The sequence below is a fragment of the Choristoneura fumiferana genome, chromosome 18 (genome assembly GCF_025370935.1).
Source record: "Choristoneura fumiferana chromosome 18, NRCan_CFum_1, whole genome shotgun sequence".
NCBI classification, from domain to species: domain Eukaryota; kingdom Metazoa; phylum Arthropoda; class Insecta; order Lepidoptera; family Tortricidae; genus Choristoneura; species Choristoneura fumiferana.
Genome location: NC_133489.1, coordinates 10,204,275 through 10,225,891, shown reverse-complemented (window position 1 = coordinate 10,225,891; position 21,617 = coordinate 10,204,275).

The window sequence follows — 21,617 nt, the reverse complement described above, 5'->3', positions numbered from 1 at the left end:
AACTCGAAACTCGAAGTTCGTGTAGTCCCTCTGACACTTATACTATTTAATACAAGAGCGAGTGGGACGGAACGATATGAACTTCGAGTTTCGGGTTTCGTAGTAGCCCTGCAGTTCTCGGAACTCGAAGATTTCGCAAAACTTTCCTCCATCTTGATTTGGTTACGTCTCGGAATATTATACTTAATTACAATTAAGTTCGATGGGTGGCCTACTTCAAAGTAAAGATTCGGTGGGATTATGTGGAGAATCGTATATAAATGTGGTTATTTAAAGTAGGCAATCAAATTTCTAATTACACGGAGAGATTAGAAATTGGATTATGGTTTTCTAAGTATTACGAATTTCATTGATATTATTTGGAAGTTTCCTAATCGGAAACTATAAATAAACGACCGGATGGCCAAGTGGTTAGAGAACCTGACTACGAAGCTTGAGGTCCCGGGTTCGAATCGCGGCCGGAGCAGATATTTGTATTAATAATACGAATTTTTGCTCTCGGGTCTTGGATGTTTAATATGTATTTAAGTATGATTTATCTATATAAGTATGTTTATCCGTTGCCTAATATCCATAGTATAAACTTTGCTTCGTTTGGGACTAGGTCAATTGGTGTCAGGTGTCCCATGAAAAATAAAGCATGCTCTTTTGCTCCTAAAATAAAGCTTCATCACACTAAATCATTAAGTAATGAAAAAGAAAACTATAAGTTTTGGTCTTTGAGGTGTATCTTTAACAGTATAAGATAAAAGTCATTTCGCACCGTCTGTACACTTAGATACAGATATATGATACATATACTAAAATAGTGTAGATAAGGATATATCATACATACAATACTAGCAACGCGCCGTGCCTTCGCGCGGGCGGCGTTGATTTTGGGAATGGGTCGCTAGTGTGTAAATTTTTCTTTCAAGTGTTACCTACAATTGACGATGCAAGTATACGAGAGAGTATAATTTGAAGAGAATTTGCAAGGGATGGTGTGGGTGGGTATAACCACAGAATAGATAATAGTCTTACTCCTCGTAGACGGCTGTTACGTCGCAGAGGGAACGAAGCAGCTATTAAAACAATTTGTTCGACCATTTGGATAGGTCCTTTTATTGTGGAGCCACAGATTTGTAACTTAGATAGCCAATATCTTTCCCATAAATTGGACTAATGCTGAATTATTCTTACTATTGATAGTATGTGAGAGCTGATTTAAAAATTTATGCAACAAACTGATAAAATGCGAGTGATGAGGATTTTCTTTTTAGTTAAGTAAATAAGATTTGGTGTATTATGTACATTCAACTGAGAAATTATGATATTCTTTACAATATATACATAAATATATACTTTTACCTCAAAAGCTTTCAGAAAAAGGCGTAATATTTCAGGCCCTTTTTATAACCAATTTAAAAAAAGGAGAAGGCTATTCGGTTGTATTTTTTTTTAATATATTTTTATGTTTGTTACCTCAGAACTCCGTCATTTGTGAACCGATTTGAAAAATTTTTTTTTGTTCGTATAGGAATACCTTCAATTAGGTCCCATAGCACCGAATCAGGATCTGATGAAATCTTCAATTGACGACCAGATGGCCTAGTGGTTAGAGAACCTGGCTACGAAGCTTGAGGTCCCGGTTTCGATTCCCGTGTCGGGGCAGATATTTGTATGAAAAATATGAATGTTTGTTCTCGGGTCTTGGGTGTTTACTATGTATTTAAGTATGTATCAATCTAGATATAATTATATTTATCCGTTGCTTAGTACCCAATAACAAAAGCTTTGCTAAGCTTACTTTGGGACTAGGTCAATTGGTGTGAATTGTCCCGTGATATTTATTTATTTATTTAATTATTGTAGGGACACCTATGGTAATTTGGATATATTTAGTAGTTAGCTCGTGCATTTGCTTTTGAAAATCATCATTTGGTGAAGTGGAACTGATGATGAAGACCAGTTGACCATCGGAGTTACTACGAGTACTCAATAATTAGTATTTCACGGGTTGAATTTCAATTACTTTATAACAGAGTTGCTAAGCAATTTATGATCATCGTAATGCATAGGTATGGTGAAATGGAACGGGTGTTGAAGCACCAGGACTCTTCAATAATGAACGTCTCTGCATTGGGAAAAACAATCTTTCGTAAAAGGTGACCAGCAGTTGACATTAAAATATTGTATCTTAGATTATTTACACTAAAAAGCGTGAAAAAAAATTGTAACAATAATTTAACCGACTACAAAAACCATGAAAATAATTTTCCACCAGTCTGAAGTCGGTGCCTCAGCACGAGCCAGCAGGAGTGATTTAAGCCCAATATATAGTTATAGTATGTAGGTGAGGTAGACGACTATAGTAGGTCTACACCTGCTGGCTCGTGCTGAGGCACCGACTTCAGACTGGTAAAAAAATATTTTTAATGGTTTTTGTAGTCGGTAAAAATTTTTGTTGCAATTTTTTTCTTGGTATTGTATCTTATGATACATAGTTTTAAATTATCATCTTTTTTTATTTTTTTAAGTTATTTTCATTAGCTCTACAAGAATCCAAGTGACTTTAATTCAGTACACTAGTTTCAACTAGCCCAGAAAAGAGTTAAACCGACCACAATATTTGAATCTAATATATTATATGGGCGCCGTAAGTAAATATGTCATTGAGCAACACTGAATAAAGAAAGTATTTGTTCCGTAGTTTTTACTCTTCGCTGACGCCAACGTAATACACACGTAAACAATATTGTGGATATTTTTAGACGTCAAAATCATACATCTGAGTAAATAAAGCTGGAAGCTGAGCTGTGTGCCGCCATAGTTTGATTCGCTTTTTTCCCTAGGGCTAGGATAGACGTCAACTTTTATATTTGCTATTTCGATTTGATGCAGTAATATGATTACATTGCCTCGACGCGCGCCTACCTGTTATATATGTTATGAAATGCAAGTTATCTATATGCTCGTAGCATAAGGTACATTAAACATGTCTAAGTATTACACACGAGTATTTAAACACGAGTATAAAGTGTCCCTAACTTACAGGGTTTCGACGTTCTCTTTGAATTGAACCAACGTAATATTCCTTGTGGTTCAACTGTCGCAACTGGATGCCTTCCAAAGTCAACTGCAGAAGTTTCTAATATTTCGGCTCCATCAGCAAAGCCGGGAACATTTCCGAATATCTCTTGTCGTATAAAGTCGAAGCTCGACGGCTGCAGCGGCGTCGGCTCTGCCGTGGGACCAGATTTTGCAAGTCAAATCGCCCTCCACAATGCATTTGTATAAAATTCCTCCGAGACCCCGTTTGTACAAACCCCGAAACAGTAATTTAATCTTAATTTTTTCCGTGCCATGTATCTGAAGCGTTTAATTTAAGCTCAATGCCGGTCAGGTTTTTACTACACGCTCTTCAGGAGGTAAGGATTTTTATTATCATGGGTATGAATAGTTTTTGATACTTGAGGACTACTTGACGTTGTTTTTTATGGATCTAGATGGTCCAAATTCAACGCTATTTAATTTTGAGTCGAGTATCAATAAAATAAGAATAATAATTTAAAGAAGAATATTGCAGGTGGTAGACCTTGTGCAAGGTCCGCCCGGATTGCTACCACCATCTTGCTCGCTTATCCTGCCATGAAGCAGCATTGCTTGCACTGTTGTGTTTCGGCGTGGAGAGTAAGAGAGCCGGTGAAATTACTGGCACTTGAGGTATCCCATCTTAGGCCTCTAGGTTGGCAACGCATCTGCAATCCCCCTGGTGTTGCAGGTGTATATGGGCGGTGATGATCTCTTACCATCAGGAGACCCACTTGCTCGTTTGCCATCCAGTCGAATAAAAAAAATGTTTTCTGTAAGACAACAAGACAAAGTGTATGAAAAATATGCGGAAATTATTACTAGAATCGAAAGAGATAAACCGCTTAGTTATGCTAAAGCACCAAACTTACTTAAATCTTCAATTTTCTTAATAGACCACTAAACCCACCCGTTATTCAGCCAAGGTAATCAAGCGCTTCAGTATAAAAAGCAGCTAATTATACTAGAACAATTATACGGTCCGACCGCTCGAATTGCGAGGTACAAGTCAAACTAACGAAAATTTTAATCAAACACATTTAATGGTAAGAGATCACCACCGCCCATAGACACCTGCAACACTAGGGGGATTGCAGACGCGTTGCCAACCTAGAGGCCTAAGATGGGATACCTCAAGTGCCAGAAATTTCCCCGGCTGTCTTGCTCTCCACGCCGAAATACAACAGCAAGATGGTGGTAGCAATCCGGGCGGACCTTGCACAAGGTCCTACCAACTGCAACATGTTTAGGTAAGTATCGTACCTAAGGACAAATAGTTTAACTCGCTCAAACTAGACGGTATACTGGACTCTAATCTAGATAGTAGGTACTCGTAATATAGACTTTTTTTTAATAAACAGCTGGCAAAGGTGCAGGGGGGTCACCTGATGGTAAGTGGTCACCGCCGCCCATGTGCTTTCGAGTGCTAGTCACTGTCCCAGTGTTTGCCTGCCATCCCTAATTTTAACTAATTAACGATAAAGATAGAGGCGACACCAGGGTGTTATTTATTGGGCTATTTATTGGGCATTTACCAACCATACCGTATAAGAAAAACCTACGCGTTAATTTATAACTTCTTCTTACTTTTTGTCTAAGTATTTTACTTCTTCAAATAATATCTCTCAAATTGTTATCTTTAGTTAATGTCGCACGAGCAGTCGACCAGCTAACATGTGTTCTGATTAACCCTGCATATTGCAATTACAGGTGACTAGTCGGCTCATTAGCACAGCCAACCCTTGGTTGCACTTTGTTTTATGATAATAACAACTAATTAGTTCCACACGGGGACAAGTCAGTACGTCTCACCTTGTTGACAGTCTCAAGTCTTGTACATATTATTAATCACACTTCTTTCATTAACAAATACGAATGAGTCTCCGAGCGTTTATCAGCTACGATGAATATTCGTACGTACACCGGTAATAATCAATTACAGTAACCGTAATGACACTTATGCGTAATCTGGAACTGAACTAGGCGGCAAAATACACCATCGAACGGCCGAAACTCAGTGGTGGAGCCATAAAATATATTATGCACAATTAATTCACACAGGTAAAGCTATACGAACAAAGGCTGTCATCTGATCTACAAATTTAAAAGTGTACTTGGAAGCTTTTTAATTATATCCCAGCTGAAGCAGCCGCCTGGGACAAATAATTTACTCGTAACTTCTAGTTATTTCACCGAGCACTAGGCGAGAGACACAAAAGAATGCTGGTAAATATTTAATCTGTGTTTCTTTCTCGTGTCAGGTGGTCGGCACCGTTTTTACCCCCGTCCCCTTTAGCAGACCGGAATATTTATCCCGGAAGAGCCGCCGGTTAGACGAATCAAGTGCGTGTAAATAAAACCCTTTTATAATAGGTGAGTAACCTTGGAATTGTTTGGGAATTTTAGGTATATATTTAATTCCATTTGTTGGAAAAAACTGTTTTATAAATAGATCTAAACACTGTGTCGAAAGACAAAAATGATTATTTAAAAGTAAGAGCATTTAGATATGAACTCTCATTAGAAATCAAGATCACGACCTGGAAATTTTACCAGTATGGTTTTGTAAAAACACAGTTAATACAGGAACGTGAGCGTTACGTAATAACCAAAGATTCTATCAAAATATTTTCCTACCCACGCGCTTTAGATTTAAAATTCTGTGGAATTTGGTGGGTCAAGGTCTTATCTGGCTCAAAATCAGATCGGACGTGCGGTCAGACGGAACATGCCGAGACCGTTTGTAATTTGCGTCGCCCGAAGAAGCGTAACGCTAACATAGGCGAGGATCCTGATAAAGCGAGGGATATAAAATCAAGTAAATTACCTTATTAAACGGGAAAGAGGTAGAAAGCAAATAAGGTCGGTTTTATTTCAATAAATTTTAGTTTTTTTAGCAAAATCTTTATCAAATAGATGAAGGTTTAGGTGCTGAATCAAGAATAAGATTAATCACTTCCCCCCCCCCCTTATTCATAAACGACAATCAAACCTATTTTAGTTAAAATGCCGCTAAAATTTATTTGTCCTTATCTGTCACTTCGACATTTGTATTTGTTAGAAAGGGACAAAGCATTTGTTAGTTAACATAGGCTTGTTAAGTTTTATGAAAAAGGGGGTTAAAAACTAAATACGTATAATCAGTTGAATCTAAAACTTCAAGACTTCATATAAATCGTTTTTTGTAACTAATTACATGCCATGCTTTTCAATGCGATAAATTATTTTTACATGTGACTGTCAAGAGGTTCTCACAACCCTGCTTTGCAATTCAATGTATTGAAATAAAGCCTCTACAGAGTAGGCAACGAAGTTTCCATAAATCTCCACTAGGATTCTCTTCAACAAACTACTGTTTCTCGCATCGTACGGCTCAATAAAATGTACGCAGACTTAAGTAATTAAATCCCAGAGTGGGCTTAAATCCTGCTCCAGACTTTGTCACTCCAACGATTTAAAACGCTTTACGAAGAGCCTTGAGCCTCGAGTTAATGTTGGCGATAATCTTAACATGGATGTACTCGTATGTTGTTTGTTTTGGTAAGTTACAACTCTAACTATAATTTATATTCTTTTTAAATTAAAATGAAGCTAACGATGCCGTGTGCAGTTTGCACGGCACTTAGACCTGCTTACCTCCACATGAGTAGGTATAATTCTCATTGGGGCTCGCACGCGCATGATTAATTAGGTAGGTACTTAACATAAATTATGCAGGAGAACTCCAGATCCATCCTACGTGACATAACTTCAAATTTGCTATCATTACGACATATTTGAAGGGCGAATTGCAAGGGTTTTGTACGAAGATCCCGAAAGTTTTTTTAAGGACCGGCCATGGGATTGGCCCATTTGTTACTCCGACAATCTGTTTAGCCACTGCTCTGCTGCCTCTGAGCTGGGATATTGTATTTTTGTGTAATAGGCTTTTTCGTATAACCGCACCACCGCTTTGCTTTAAATAATGGATGACTGTTCTTTTAAAAAACGTTCTATTATTTTTTCATTTTCAAACTGCGAGGACTTTCAAGTCGATTAATTACAGTGCTTGCATCAAGAATTTAATAACAAGACTTGTGACTATGGATATAATGTGAAAAAAATAACATAATGGCAAGTTTAGTCTTGAAAGAAAAAATCGCTACAAAGTTACTGCCGAGCACTTGTGATTAACGAGCAAACACTCCTTTTGCGTTGCGAGACGTGCCGCCCAGTGATATGAAGACAAATAGCTCTCACTGCCGTAAAAAAGTAAACATTGCCATCCTCTGGCAAATCGCAAGGAAAAGAAAACGGCAAATTATGACTAAAAGAAACTAAGCAACGGAACTGATTCACACTGCCACTTCACTGAGTTACGTTTTGTTTCGGTTGAATAGCAATTTGTTCCGTTATTTTGCGGCATTTCTGAGTAAATGTTTTAAGGCTTGAAGGATAATGGTTGAAGCGAATATAACGTCACAGATAAATTATAATTTATTCAGTTGAGACCGAAACTCGGAGATGACGGAAGTCAGCTGTCGAGTCGCAATGTTCCGGATAAACAGTGGCTGAGAAATAATTCAACGTTTTCAATGAGCTTAATTTGAGTGCTCTCTGCTTAGTCAATAGGCAGTGATCAGAAACCAAGTCAAATTCGGAAAAGCTACATTTTAACACGGAGTCATAACTTTTTAAAGTCGTGAATGAATTGTCACAAAACAAGCCCTTTGCAATTTGGCACTAGGTACCTACTCGTATGAAGGCGCGGTCGAAGTTGAGCTGGTTTTCAAAGCAGATAAGACATTCAAAAAGTTACAATCACACAATCCAAATCATTGTATTGATATTAACTGGCATCCAATTCCACGTTAAAGCAACAATTTGCAATGTTTATAGTATAGTCTGAGTGGTGGTTCAATTTGTAACGGCGTGAAGCTAAAATAGCGTACCTATAGATAGGTATACCCTATTAGAATAATTTGATTCTAATCTAATATGATAGAACTACTTAATTAAGTGTACTCGTATGTTTCATAGTTTGGTTTTAGTCTCTGCAGTCCATGATTGTGTAGGTAGGTATAAATATTTAATTGTAGATTTTGAAAGACGAATTATGCATGAGCATGCTTGAGTTATATCTAGATAATCATAATTTCTACATTTGGTATAAACCTAATCATCGACTGCAGAGACTTTTAAACCAAACTATGAAACATACTCGTACACTTAGTACGATCATTATACTATATATTTTATTTTTTAAACTCACTTTTTGTATGTCCCTGTTAGAATGTTCCTCTTATCCACTCAAAGGTTGACTGGTAGAGATTCCTTAAAGGGATAAGTTTGCCTTTGTAAATAGAGTATGACCTATGTTTTAATTATTTGCTCATATTACAGGCCACAGCCGATATATCTCAATGTTTGTCAATAATTGTGTTTGTTTAGGTACTTATTTTGTACAATAAAGAGTTAACATAAGTACTCGTACATAATACATACATTATACTAGAATCAAATTATCCTGATGTAGGTACTTACATCGAAGGAAACTGAATCGCGTACCAGGATGTGACCTTATCATAATCAATTTTGCTATGATTTCTTTGGCAGATGTATGGAATATTAATATGATATCAGCAGCACAAAGGCTCTACCCTGGTCCGCGATTCCATTTCTTTGACTATACCTATGCATAGGAGAATGATGTTCCATTGATCGATACAAAGTTACTTAAATCTGTAAGAGCAATATTTGATCCAAGTTGGAAGAAACTTACCTACAATAGTTAGGAACACAAGATAAACGCTAAACTAAAACTAGATAGTAATTTGTGCAGCAGTTGCACCTAACATTGCTAGCAAAATAATATGTATTAATCAGCTATGTATTATTTTTAATCAAAGGTGGGCAAAGTATAAAAAAAAGCTAGGGAGGAGACAAAAATGTCCAAATGTGGGTCCCACTGAAAAACAGCGTTTTGGCTTGCCGCAACATTATGCTGAGTGGGTCCCAATTTATACTATTCGATGTTTTTTTTTAATTATTATTTATTCCTAACGTGTTTTTTCTGTGTATCGAATATGTGTAAATAAATCTCTCTCTCTCTCTCTCAAAAAGTGATATAAGTGACTGAAGACCAAACCAAAATGAAAACCCGTACCGAAATTGCAAAGAAACTGAGCAATTATAACGAAACGTAACCGTAATAGGTAGTTAATTGATAGATCCGGGCGTTACTCTGCGAAGGCAGTCGGATTACAATTTTCAGTTCCTAGGTATCAGGGTCTAGGTATGTACCTACATCGATTTTGCTGTTCACCCACATAAGTGTAGTTACGATTGCGGTTACGCGTTTAGAGAGTGATAAATTACTTAATCACTACTGAAGTTTCCAACTTCAAAGTATATACAACACTACTTGCATTTTTCGCCTCTGTATTCATGGTAAGTAGATATAAAGGTTCATTGTGGCGTTCTAAGGGGGAGGCCTTTGTTCAGCAGTGGACGTCTTCCGGCTGATGATGATGATGATGATGAGATAAAAAGGGACACAACTCATGTGCATACGCATTGAGGCCCCGTGTTCCAGGAATTACAACCGGCGTGTATTCGACGTCTAGGGAGTACTAGGGATCAAATTGGATGGACGCAAACCCACGTTTTCCTAATAAAAATTTATGAAAATTGACCTCCTTTGGGAAATCGCTACGATGATACCTACTTGTCGCCATACGATTTGATTTTAAATAAAGACCCATTACCCTTTACAGGCCTTAGTTAAATAAGGATGAAATTTAATTACACTGCGCGAGAATGTTGCCTTTTGTCCGAACATTGTATTATTAAGTATCTTTTAATGAATTACGAAGCCAATAAAACGGAACAAATTGACCAATTCTACAATATAAAATATAAATGATCAAGTTGGTATTTTATGTTATATTTCCATCTAACCATCGTAGGTAACATACAGTAGGAAATTCAATATACGTAATGTTAATCGAACATTATTAATGTACCTACCTATATAGAATATTATATTTTGTTTGGCTGGTAGGTACTTCACTGTAGCTTCATGTCCAACAATTTAAGATGTTTTTTTTACAATTTTTAGGAGTTTTTCTGATATTGTATGGCCTAAAGGCGTCTTGGAATAATTGAAGATTCGTCCCGGCCGGCTGCAGACTTCTATTATTTAATTAACTTCCTTTTATTTCTTTTGAACGGGGGAGGCGGGATTCAGCAATAGAAAACGATCGACGGTAATTGAGTTGAAAAATTAGAGGTGGCTGGCAACATCACATCGCACATCGTTGAGGCGCATTTTGTTGGAATGTTATATTCCTAAAATTATAGTGTGTTTATTTGCTTTATTTGTCATATTTTTGCGTCAATATGGAGTAACCAATCGATTTATTATTTAATTATTTGCACCGTGTAGAAGTAGAATAGTGAAGTAGGCTAACTACACTTTGTCCTTATACGAATATTTTTTAAATATTCTTTATTGGTCCTTTGTGTTACGTATATATACAGTCAACAACTTCAGTCAAGTGCAAAAATATCGACACGGCCAAAGTTACAAAAATATGAATACACGACTGGCCGTGTCGATATTTTTGCACTTGACTGTACTAATTCAAATTCACGAAATATACAGGTACTTAGCAAGAACAGAGAAATAAATATTGAAAGTTCAAACATTCCCGCTCAAAGTTTGCTCCTAGTGGAATTCAAGCCTTTTGGCACATCATGCAAGGTTAATCGGTTTGCAAGACTTTAAAATGTCACTAACAAGTGGAACTTTTTCCGCATCTCAGTCTTCAGCGAGGAACAAATATATTGGAATTAAAAACCGGCCAAGTGCGAGTCGGACTAGCGCACAAAGGGTTCCGTACTTACCATTATTACATTATATTAAACACTAGCGACCCGCCCCGGCTTCACACGGGCAAAGTAAAACAAAAACGGCCAAGTGCGAGTCGGACTCTCGTACGAAGGGTTCCGTACCTTTACAACATTAGACATTAGCATAAAACGGCAAAAAAAACACATTTGCTGTATGGGAGCCCACCTTAAATATTTATTTTATTTTCATTTCATTATTTATTTTTAAAGTACAGTTATAAAAATAAATATTCTGTGAATATTTCAAGAAACTACATGCCACTGCGTACCACATGTGAACAAAAGGCATTTCAAGCGATATATTTTTATTATTGTTAGAAAATACTCTCGTTTCTTAAAAAATAAATTATAATGAAGGGTGTAGTTTATTAGCACTTAGTGCATTTAAACAGTCAAAAGGAAATAAATACAATGGCGAGAGGCGATCGAAACAATCAGAGCGTGCGAGTAGGTGGCAGGATCGAGTGCTGCGACCTGTCACTAATACAATATATCGAACACATCAAGTTAGAGAATATCATTGCGACAGAATATTGAGGAGTTATTACATTACCGATGTATTTATTTATTAGCTCGGTGCGGCTAGCAATGAGACGTTTAGCGTAGCTTGGTGTGTCTCATAGTCCCATTTATAACAGCGTCAGTGAAACAGATGCACTTAGTACTATCACAAACATGACCAACACACCAACAGCCATGACCGACAAAGTTCTAGAACTAACCGCCTCTAAGCCAAGTCTTGAACAGACTGATAAACGAATTGCGTTACTATAAGCGTTCTGTTTTCACAATTGTGACTAGGAAACCCTACAAAGGGTCTTCTTAAAATTGAAGTACCTATGTTACCCGAACGCGATAGGTCTCCAGTGTTCTTTGTGTGATACGAAACATCCAATGTTTGCAGAAACAATAACAGAGACCAGGCGGGAGTACATCAACTGAATCTATTTCATATGAAATTGTCATATCCATCCCGATATTGCTCCATTTCGTTCGGTATGGAACAGCAGGCCTACAGCCGTCAGATCATTCGAACGGAAAACTGCGAGTGGAATAACAGTTGCGATCATATTGGACTGGACCAGCCAATACGGATTACCTTGTGCAGCCTTGCGTTCATTTAAATTATGAATTTGTGGCTGTATGTGGCGATTGCAGGTGCGCCGAGAGAGAAATATTTATTTTTTTAACGTCGATTTGGACTTTGGAAATTAACCAATTAACTTTGTTTCTTACTAAACAGAGCTTCATAGGTGGGCTGTTATACGTGTAGGTCACGTAGTTACTGAGTAAACATGTTTTCTCTTTATATCTTCGTGTAATAATATCCGGGCAGAATTTCTTTTTTTAAATCAACGAGCAGTAAACACTATTGAGCTCAGCTCGAAAGGGTCAAGTGAGAGAAGTGGTTATAAAGAAAATATATGGGAAGTTCTACGAGGGCCGAAACGTGCAGAGTAAAGCACATTTACTTTTTGTGCCGGACTCCTTGTAAAAGGTTTAATAGCGAATGGTCCTAGCTAAATTGTTTCCAAAGGGTTAGGTGCCAATCTTACCGATTTACACCTTATTGCAACGCCGTTCTCATGCCTATGTTATAGCCGGCGAACAATAAATGTGTAATGAAATAAATGTATAAAAAATGGAACTAAAACAAGATCAAGTACGGAATATTTGAAAAATTCGGGTGGCTAAACGAGCGTGATACCCTATAGGCACTTCTACTCGTGCATACGGACGAGGCAACGTGGCTGATGGGTATTTTTAGCTATTAAAATTGTGTGCTAATTAATTATAATATCGTTTTAGAACTGCCCAACAACATTACCTACCAAATGATATGTCAAGAGAATAGGCAAAGTTACAAAATTAAATAAATGTTACAATTTACAATACACAATGTCGTAATTAGACTAAAAATCCCCGCGTTTTAATTATGCAGCTACTTACTCGGAAATTGCAGCAACTTAGTGCTAGCTAACGCGCACGGTTTTGCCCCCGTGATAAAATTCATTGCCTCACGAGGCTTTCAAAAAATGTGTCCATTATCCTTGTCTACATCATCTTATGGGAGCTTTTATGGAGATTTTCAGCTTTTTAGGTCCAGAGATTTGAACTGAGTATCGATTAGACAGTCAGTTAGTCAGAATTTTCTTATCATGTATGTACTTATTAACTTTACGATCAATACAGATTGCGGCCAATACTAGCCACTGTCCAGCTCAAAACAAAAATGGGTGTACACGAGTACAGATGGCTTAATCCTCTCCCTCCCAGCCTCCATCCTCCCACAAAAACACGAGCAAAACATTCCGAAATGTTCAGTCACGTTTTGACCCATTATGATTTTAATTGAATCAAGCAATTAGTTGTGTACATAAATCTAACTAACTTTACTACCAAAACTTTGGTGCTTTCACTACCTTCGTTTTTCTGTGATGGGTAGTTTGTTAGTAAAAATATATTTAAACAGCCAAAGTTTCAACAGATTACATCATTACTCTGAACGTGCGGTATTTGTTGCTACTTTTAAAAGAAACGTTAAAAGTTGGACGGCTGGTTCAATAATAGCTCCCCACCTCCCTCGTTGGCTGTCGACACCAGGATGCGACTCGGAAGCACGACTTAAAGACAATCAGTATTACCAACCTTATTACCACTAGCAACAGATCACGTCTGTGGCCATCTTGAACCGCCGCGTCCAAGTGAAGATAAGGAATGGTTATCCGATGTCATTAGGACGCATTAGAAGAGACATTCCCTAAATTAATGCTGGCGAGCTTAAAAGGCCATTCAGGTTATCAATGAGCACAGATTATTTTTAAAGTCTAAGATTTATTTATGTGCGCACGAGATAGGTACAGTTGACCCATTTGATTCCTGATAAATACACCTAAAAACGTGATAATTAATTAGGTACTTTGTTTTGAATAAAGGTGACATTTATTTTGTACGATTCAATTGGTTCAGTTCCTAGTTAGATGTTGTATAATCATAATCGACTTCAAAAACTTAAATAATAAATTTTTAATTCTTAAATTTAATAAAGTCAATAAGTAAATCCATATAAAATTTATTTGCTAGTCTAATACTAGGTATATACTTACTGTACCATTATGAAAGTTTTTACCTTCCTCTTTAAATATATCGTAGAACACTTACATAGTCACGATATGGCATACATACAATACAATGATTATCACTGTCCTGTTATGTGCAAGAACCTGGTAAGATCATAATAAAGCTGAAATCTACCATCCATCGTCGTCAAAGTTTATCTATAAAACCAAAAGTTTTGAAACTTCAATTTTGTGAGCTAACTCTTCAATGAAAATAATACTGTCATTTATAAAACTACACGTATTATAGGCTTAGTTAAGATAAGATTGAGGTATTAGAAAAACATGCACCCCGTCTACGAACAAAACAGTCACTATACCTACTACGTACGTTAGGTTCTATTACGTAGGGTAGAGCGCCGAGCGGGTCTAAAAGTAAATTATTATGATGAGAATAGGAACGCGAATAAAAAAGAAAACAGTGCGATTCGTATGATGTTTTTGTCGCGAAAGGCAGCCATTGCATGCAGGGGCCATTTTAGTTGCATTCAAGAAGGTAGACTATTGCTGTAATGCAATGTAAATTCACCACCTGCTAAAATTTATTCCTTACTTCTCCATTCATTCCATTGTAAAGGTTGCCTGGAAGAGATCGCTCTGAAGCGATAAGGCCGCCTATTGCTTACCTCAGAAAGTCTCTGTGTACATACCTGTTTTTCTGTACTGCTTGCCATGTATTGGTGTGCAATAAAGAGTTATTGTATTGTATTGTATTATATTGTAGACTAGTAGTTACGAAAAATATCAAAATCGGTAGAACAACCAACCTCTACTGAATAGTACATTTTTGCTTATGATTTTTTGTTAAGTTTTGTTAGAATGCAAGAAAATTTTCACGAATCAAAAATCAATCTTTAAGCGAGTGTTAACTGTGTTTTAATTTTTGAAGGATAATTTAGTATTTGAAACGATGGAAGAACTATAGCCCCTTAGCGGAGTTAGTTGTTCCGCTCCGATTGAGCTCATAACTACTCAAGGCTTATCTATAATCTACGAATAAATATATTTATTCGTAGTCTATAATATAATTAAGTGAACCGCCAGAAAGGGACAAAAAACACGAGACGAGACAGAGCAGGATAGCGCTCTATAACACCATTTGACACGTTTCTCCCAAACAACGCATTATTTCTCTGGAATTTTAAAGCAATTCGATTCTTTGACCTTAGGAATCGCGAAAAACTTGAGAAAATATGATATTGGGTGTGTACATTTTGTATATTAAGCAAAATAAAATCACAAAACCGAATTTCGAGCCAAAAACGAGCGATCTATTATCTATGCCAGTGTTGCCATTCAGGGAAAAATAAATCTATTCATTATCCTACATTGCAGTCTGTAAAGCTCTTTACCCATTCATTGCCGCACGCCAGATTACGCTGGGCTTAGAGTCATGAAATTTGGTATGTAGATAGCTTGATGTCTGAAATAACACATAGGCTACTTTTATTCCAATATTCCCACGGGATAGTTGTTCTTAACACAACACCTCAATGGAGATTACGATATAAATTTTGGGATTTCCCACAGGAATTTTGTAAAATCCTGGAATTTCAATTGTAACTACCAGGTCGAATAGTTTACGCGCGAAGCCGCGGGTAAACTCTAGTATCAAATATTTTTGAAAGAAAACTGTTCAATGTTGCCCAAAGAAATATCACTGTTCGGAAACGCCAATATACCTGCTTTAAATATGTGCGTAAGCCACAAAATACATTATTTTCAAAGCTCAATTTTGTATTTTACGAAAATTGGCACTTTCAGTCCCGCTCTCAATTACCTTTCACTGTGGTATTGATATATCTTCGTGGGCCCTCGTGTACTTTATAAAGCACCAATTAACACCAAGAATAACGGCCGAATGTAATTTATAAAGAACACATTGTTAATTGAAAAAATAATCTTAAGAATTTTGAAATAATACCCAAAATTAACAAATGACCCACGTCTAGGGCGTACACACGTAAGTAAAAAAGTCTGTTAAAAAAGTTAGGTCCCAGGAGGATAAAGGAAAACGTCAGCTCAGTCAATAAGTAGCATGAGGCACTAGAAAATAATTATTGATATTGCTTGAATGGATCACTTAGTCTATATTAAACGTTGTTTCAAAGGACTATATGATTGGATAGCTCGAGACTTGACGTCACGTGAATAAAGAACTTACATTTGCATATTAATTGACTGTGCATCAAAAGGAAATTTCCATGACGCATACCTTTTATGTAAACGTGAATACTAACAATTCATCATCCAAGCCTATATACGTACCACTGATGGGCACTGCCTCCTCTCAGAACAAGAGGGCTTGGGCCATAGTTCCCATGCGGGCCCCGTGCGAATTGGGAACTTCACACGCGCCATTGAATTGTTTCGCAGGTTTGTGCATGTTTCTTTCACCGCAAAGCTCGTGGTAAATTTCAAATGTAATTCCGCACATACTAACTTATAACAACTATTTACTATGATCTAATATATTAATAAAATAATTGTTTTTTTATCATTGGTTAGATAAATGTTATCATCTTTACTATTTTACCTATGTGTGTGTGTAATATATAAATCTAGGTAGTGTTGAGTAGTTCTTTTAATGATTCTTAATAAAGCCGGTCAGTCAGTATAAAATTTGCGTTGCTTTGCAACTCTTTAACTTCTAAATGATCATCTTGAAATTTGGGGTTTCTTATAATTGTACGTACTTACCCTTAGTTTATCAATTGCACTTTTCATTACCCTAGTGCTACAAGACAGGGGAAAAATTATGCCAAAATGGTCCGAGAGAAGATGGTACTAAATACTACCGTGCCTTCAAATACTTCCCGCGCGATTTAAACCAATTTTTTACCAACAATTAGCAATGGTGGAAAGGACCTTGTGCAAGGTCCGCCCGGATTGCTACCACCATCTTGCTCGCTAATCTTGCCGAGAAGCAGTAGTGCTTGCACTGTTGTGTTTCGGCGTGGAGAGTAAGACAGCCAGTGAAATTACTGGCACTTGAGGTATCCCATCTTAAGCCTCTAGGTTGGCAAAGCATCCGAAATACCCCTGGTGGTGCAGATGTTTATGGGCGGTAGTGATTTCTTACCATCAGGAGACCCACTTGCTCGTTTGCCATTCAGTATAATAAAAAAATGGTATAAAGGTAAGGGTCAAATTCAAGAAAGACTGGACCATTTTGGATAATATTTTCTCACGCATCGTTGAAGTCCGAGGAAGAAAGAGAAAGATTGAAAAATGGCGTAGTTTCTAAGGGATAGCGATAAACGAATTTTACCAGGCGAAGTCTCGGGGAACAGCTGGTATTCCATAAAACAACTAATTATAACTCAACCAATGCACAAAAAATACTAACCTAATTCAACAATTCAGAGTAATAATCAATTAATCAAAAGAGTTAGTTCCCTTAAGCAACGTCCATCCAGATTCGGAAGAAGATCATCGAAAAGGATTCCAAAAGTCAAAATTCTAGCGGCTTACGAGACCCTCATCTTACAACACTTGACACGTGCGAGTTTTTTAAGATAACGCGTTGTATTGTATTATATGAAGGCCTAGAAAACATGACACATGAAGGCTCTCTGTCACTCCGGGCAATAATCGCCGCGGAACCTCGCCGTTAGGGTTAGTCAGCTTTGGAATTCCGTCATATTTGTTTTAGGTGTCATCATTTTTATGGCGCATTTATGCGCTTGCCAGAATTACCATTGGAATTTGGAAATGACAGAAGCTCGGGATCACATTCTTAAAGATTTGAATATCTAGCGTCTTTTGTGTAATTGTCAACAACGAATAATGCTCTAAAGAACGTCATCTGTCTACAGTACCCGGCGATAAAAACTGCACATCGGTCTTCGGAAAAAGACAATAAAATTGGCTGTTCACGATTTCCGAATACTGGCGACCGTCGAACAATCATTGTATTTATTAAGTGACGTTTTATATCAAATAAATACTGCACCTTTGTAGACTTAACTAGTTTACCTCAAATTAATGTCATGTAAACTTCTATCTATAGAGAGCTGTTGCAACTACTAGAAAAAGGATAGTTCCCTTTTTTTCTAAAGATGCCATCGTACAATTTAAAGTTTTTCAACAATTACTTATTATATATTTTCATCTAAATACGTCCGTACTCTACTGTACCTGTACAATGACACAACGACTGACAAACATCACATAAGTAGTGTGTAACAACGGTCAACGAAGCCGAAATTAGCTGAGTCTCTTTCTAAAGACCGATATGTGGAATCTTTATGGCCGGGTACTGTACGCAACATGCTAAAAGCGTAGGAACTCCCAGTTTGTCACTAGCAGCAGGCGCGGCTCACTCCCGCGATTTTGTTCTCCGCTACAAGTAGATGTCTTTGGCCCCCTAGAGTTTGCTATTCAGTGGTTGCCGCACACTGCCTCGGGTCATCACGTGACGCGCTCGCTCGCGCTTTATTTTATTTACGTCGCAAGCGAAACAAATGCGTTAATAAGTGTATATGTGTGTAGGTATGTGTAAAAAATGAATAATTGCATGTTAACGTAACCCATTTGTCGCGTTATTTTATTACGTTTTAACCAGTTGAAGAAAAAAGCAATAAGATTCTGCACCTTACCGCAGTAACGCACGCTAAAATGTTGCGTAGTAGGTATATATGTATTATTATTTTTTTATCCAAGATGATTTCCATCAAAGATTGCCTAGTTCATATTTCTTTTCAATCCGTTTCATATGGGTATCAAATGAAAGGGCTTGAAAAATAGATTCTTCACAAAAAAAAATCTAATTCGTAATCTGATAAACGTCACTTTTGTACGGCAGTGAGGCTTCTGTACTTGTACTATTACTTATTTTGTGCTAGCAGCCAAATGTTAGAACTTTACTAGATCGAAATTTGGTTAGATCTTGGTATATTTTTAACGTTTGGTAACCCTATTCGCCATTCATGTATAAAACGCGAGGTTCACGTCATTCCGCATTCGAGCCGGCGGCTTTTAGCTTTACTCGTTCGTGTATGAAATACTGTGAATATTGTACCTAGATCAACGGCGTACGGGACGGTATTTCTACTACTGAAATTAGCCTTCATGTCATCATCATCACTTTCACAGATTGAGAAGGCTTGGACTGTAGTTTCCACGTGGGTTCAGTTCGGATTATAAACTTCCTAACGTTGAACAACAGTCCTTTACCTAAAACTTCAATACACCAATAAAACTTTAAACTGCTTTGCGAAAACACCTAACCTAAACAGCAATGAAATTGAAAATCTCATCAAATTCACTTTTAAAGAGTAGTACAAAGTTCTAATTGATGACTAAAATTGATATTAAATATATTGACCCTGAAACGGTGTTAAATACTCGTGCTGCGTCATCGGTGTGTGTGAACGTACCTTTACAGAGCGATGTTGTTAGTGTTGTGTGCTACCCTACATTTGACAGTTGTAATGAAAATGATGATGAAAACGCGGGTAGTTGTGTGCCGATGTCAGTTTCGTCGGGTAGTCGCGCGAGCACAGCGGCGGCGCGCAGTGCGCGTGTTGCAGCAGCCGCTGAGTCGCGTTGCTCCGAAGACGAAGGGCTACGGATTAGCCCGAATCATGTCGAGCTAAACTCGATTTAAGACGTGAGTTATCCTACATTAAATATGAGTGAGTCTCACGGTAGTTTCATGTTCAAGACTAAAATTGAATTCAACTTTCTTACTTTCAGCAACATTTAATTAATTTCCTATATTTGACCAGAAAAACACTGAACAAATAAATTCATTATTCGCTGTTCATTTATCCACGTCGAGGTCGGAATTGTTTTTAGTTCGATGTGAATTTATTTCTAGCTTTGTTTGGTTGTTTCTGGAAATTGGTGAAACGTCGGTACAGAGGTGTATTAAATGGGAATTAATGAAATTGAAAAATATTGGCAGAGAGACTGATATTGGCCGACTAATTATTTTCAATCACAACAACTGCTTTCGGATCGTAGACACCTTTTACTAGATACTGTTAAACAGCTTTTCGCTGTTTTTTGTGGTGATGGTGAGCAAAGTAAGGTTTTAAGCAAAAGATGTTTTAATGTTTTAAGATCATTGATGAAGATCTCCGTGAAGTAACGTTTTGATCAATCAGTTATTTATAGAGGCCCGACGGAATGTCGCTTATCCCTTGGACGCAGGGCAGGAGTCTCGTTTGGGAGTCGACCTGCGTGGATACAGTGGCACCTTTTCACGTCACCACCACTTCCATTCGAGCAGATCCGGCGGCCTCGACCTACAGCTGAACAACTCAAACGGCGCAAGTATGCCTGTGTAGAGCAGAGCTACGTATTTGCTCCGTTTGGTGTGGAAACCCTGGCCCTTGGGGTCCAGGCGCGAAGGAAGTCGTAAAAGAGATTTCTTAGCGCTTGGTAAAGGAGACTGGCGACCAGAGACGCTGCCTGACTCCTGGAAACTATGCTGTTGACGGACATTTTTAAAGATATTTTTGTTAATTGTTAATTAGTTATTCTGTAAATGTTTTGTACGAATGACTAATTTATAGTTCTCATTATATCATACAGTGTTTATCCGCGGCTTAACACGTGTAAGCCATTACAAAACCAGCCGTTGTATCGAAATTCCGGGATTTCACTAAATTCCCATTCATGAAAAATCACAAAAATTACATCGTGGTCTGCATTGATGTTGCATCAAAAATAACCCAAATTTCATGACCCTAAGCCCAGCGGTCGAGTTTTCAAAATTGTATCCCAATCCCGTGGGATCGAGATAAATAGTAGCCTATGTGTTATTCCAAGTGTCCAGCTAAGTACCTACTTACCAAATTTCATCCAAATCCATACAGCCGTTTTAACGTGAAGAAGTAAGTAACAAACATACACACGCACATACTCACAAACTTCGCATTCATAACATTAGTAGGATTAGAATGTTTTAATCGATTCGCGTTTTGTTTACTTAATTGATCGCTTTCATAAAAATCATAGCTCAAGGACATAAACAAGATAAACATTTGGTACTTGGTGTCTTGAAGTAGTTTAATAAAGCGACCGCCCGAGGCGGGCTCGAGACATGGCGCGGATATAGCGATACGCCGCATATATCCTGCGAATATATACACGGGATATACGAACAGATGCCGGGATGACGGATGGAAAGCATAACGCGACATATTTCATACACTAAACAGTACGGAGTGCTGCTTGAGGCTAAATTATTTAGGATCTGAGGTCAATGCTTCAAACATAACAAGATGTCTTTTTAGAAAGGTTCAATGTCTTTCAGCCACAAAAATTGCAGTTTTATCTATAGAAATAAAAAAAAGTATACCAATCACTACCATATTGCACAATGTTTTCAGTAATTTATGCTCATCGTTCATGCTATGCCAATGGAAGTATGCTTTTTTATAAAAAGCCCTAGTTTTTAAAAAAAAGTAAGTAATACTCGTATACTTAATGCTACAATACTGCAGTCGTAAGAGGATAGGTGCACATAACATTCAAGTTTCCGTGAACATTGTAAGTTATTTCTCGTCATAATCATTTTTT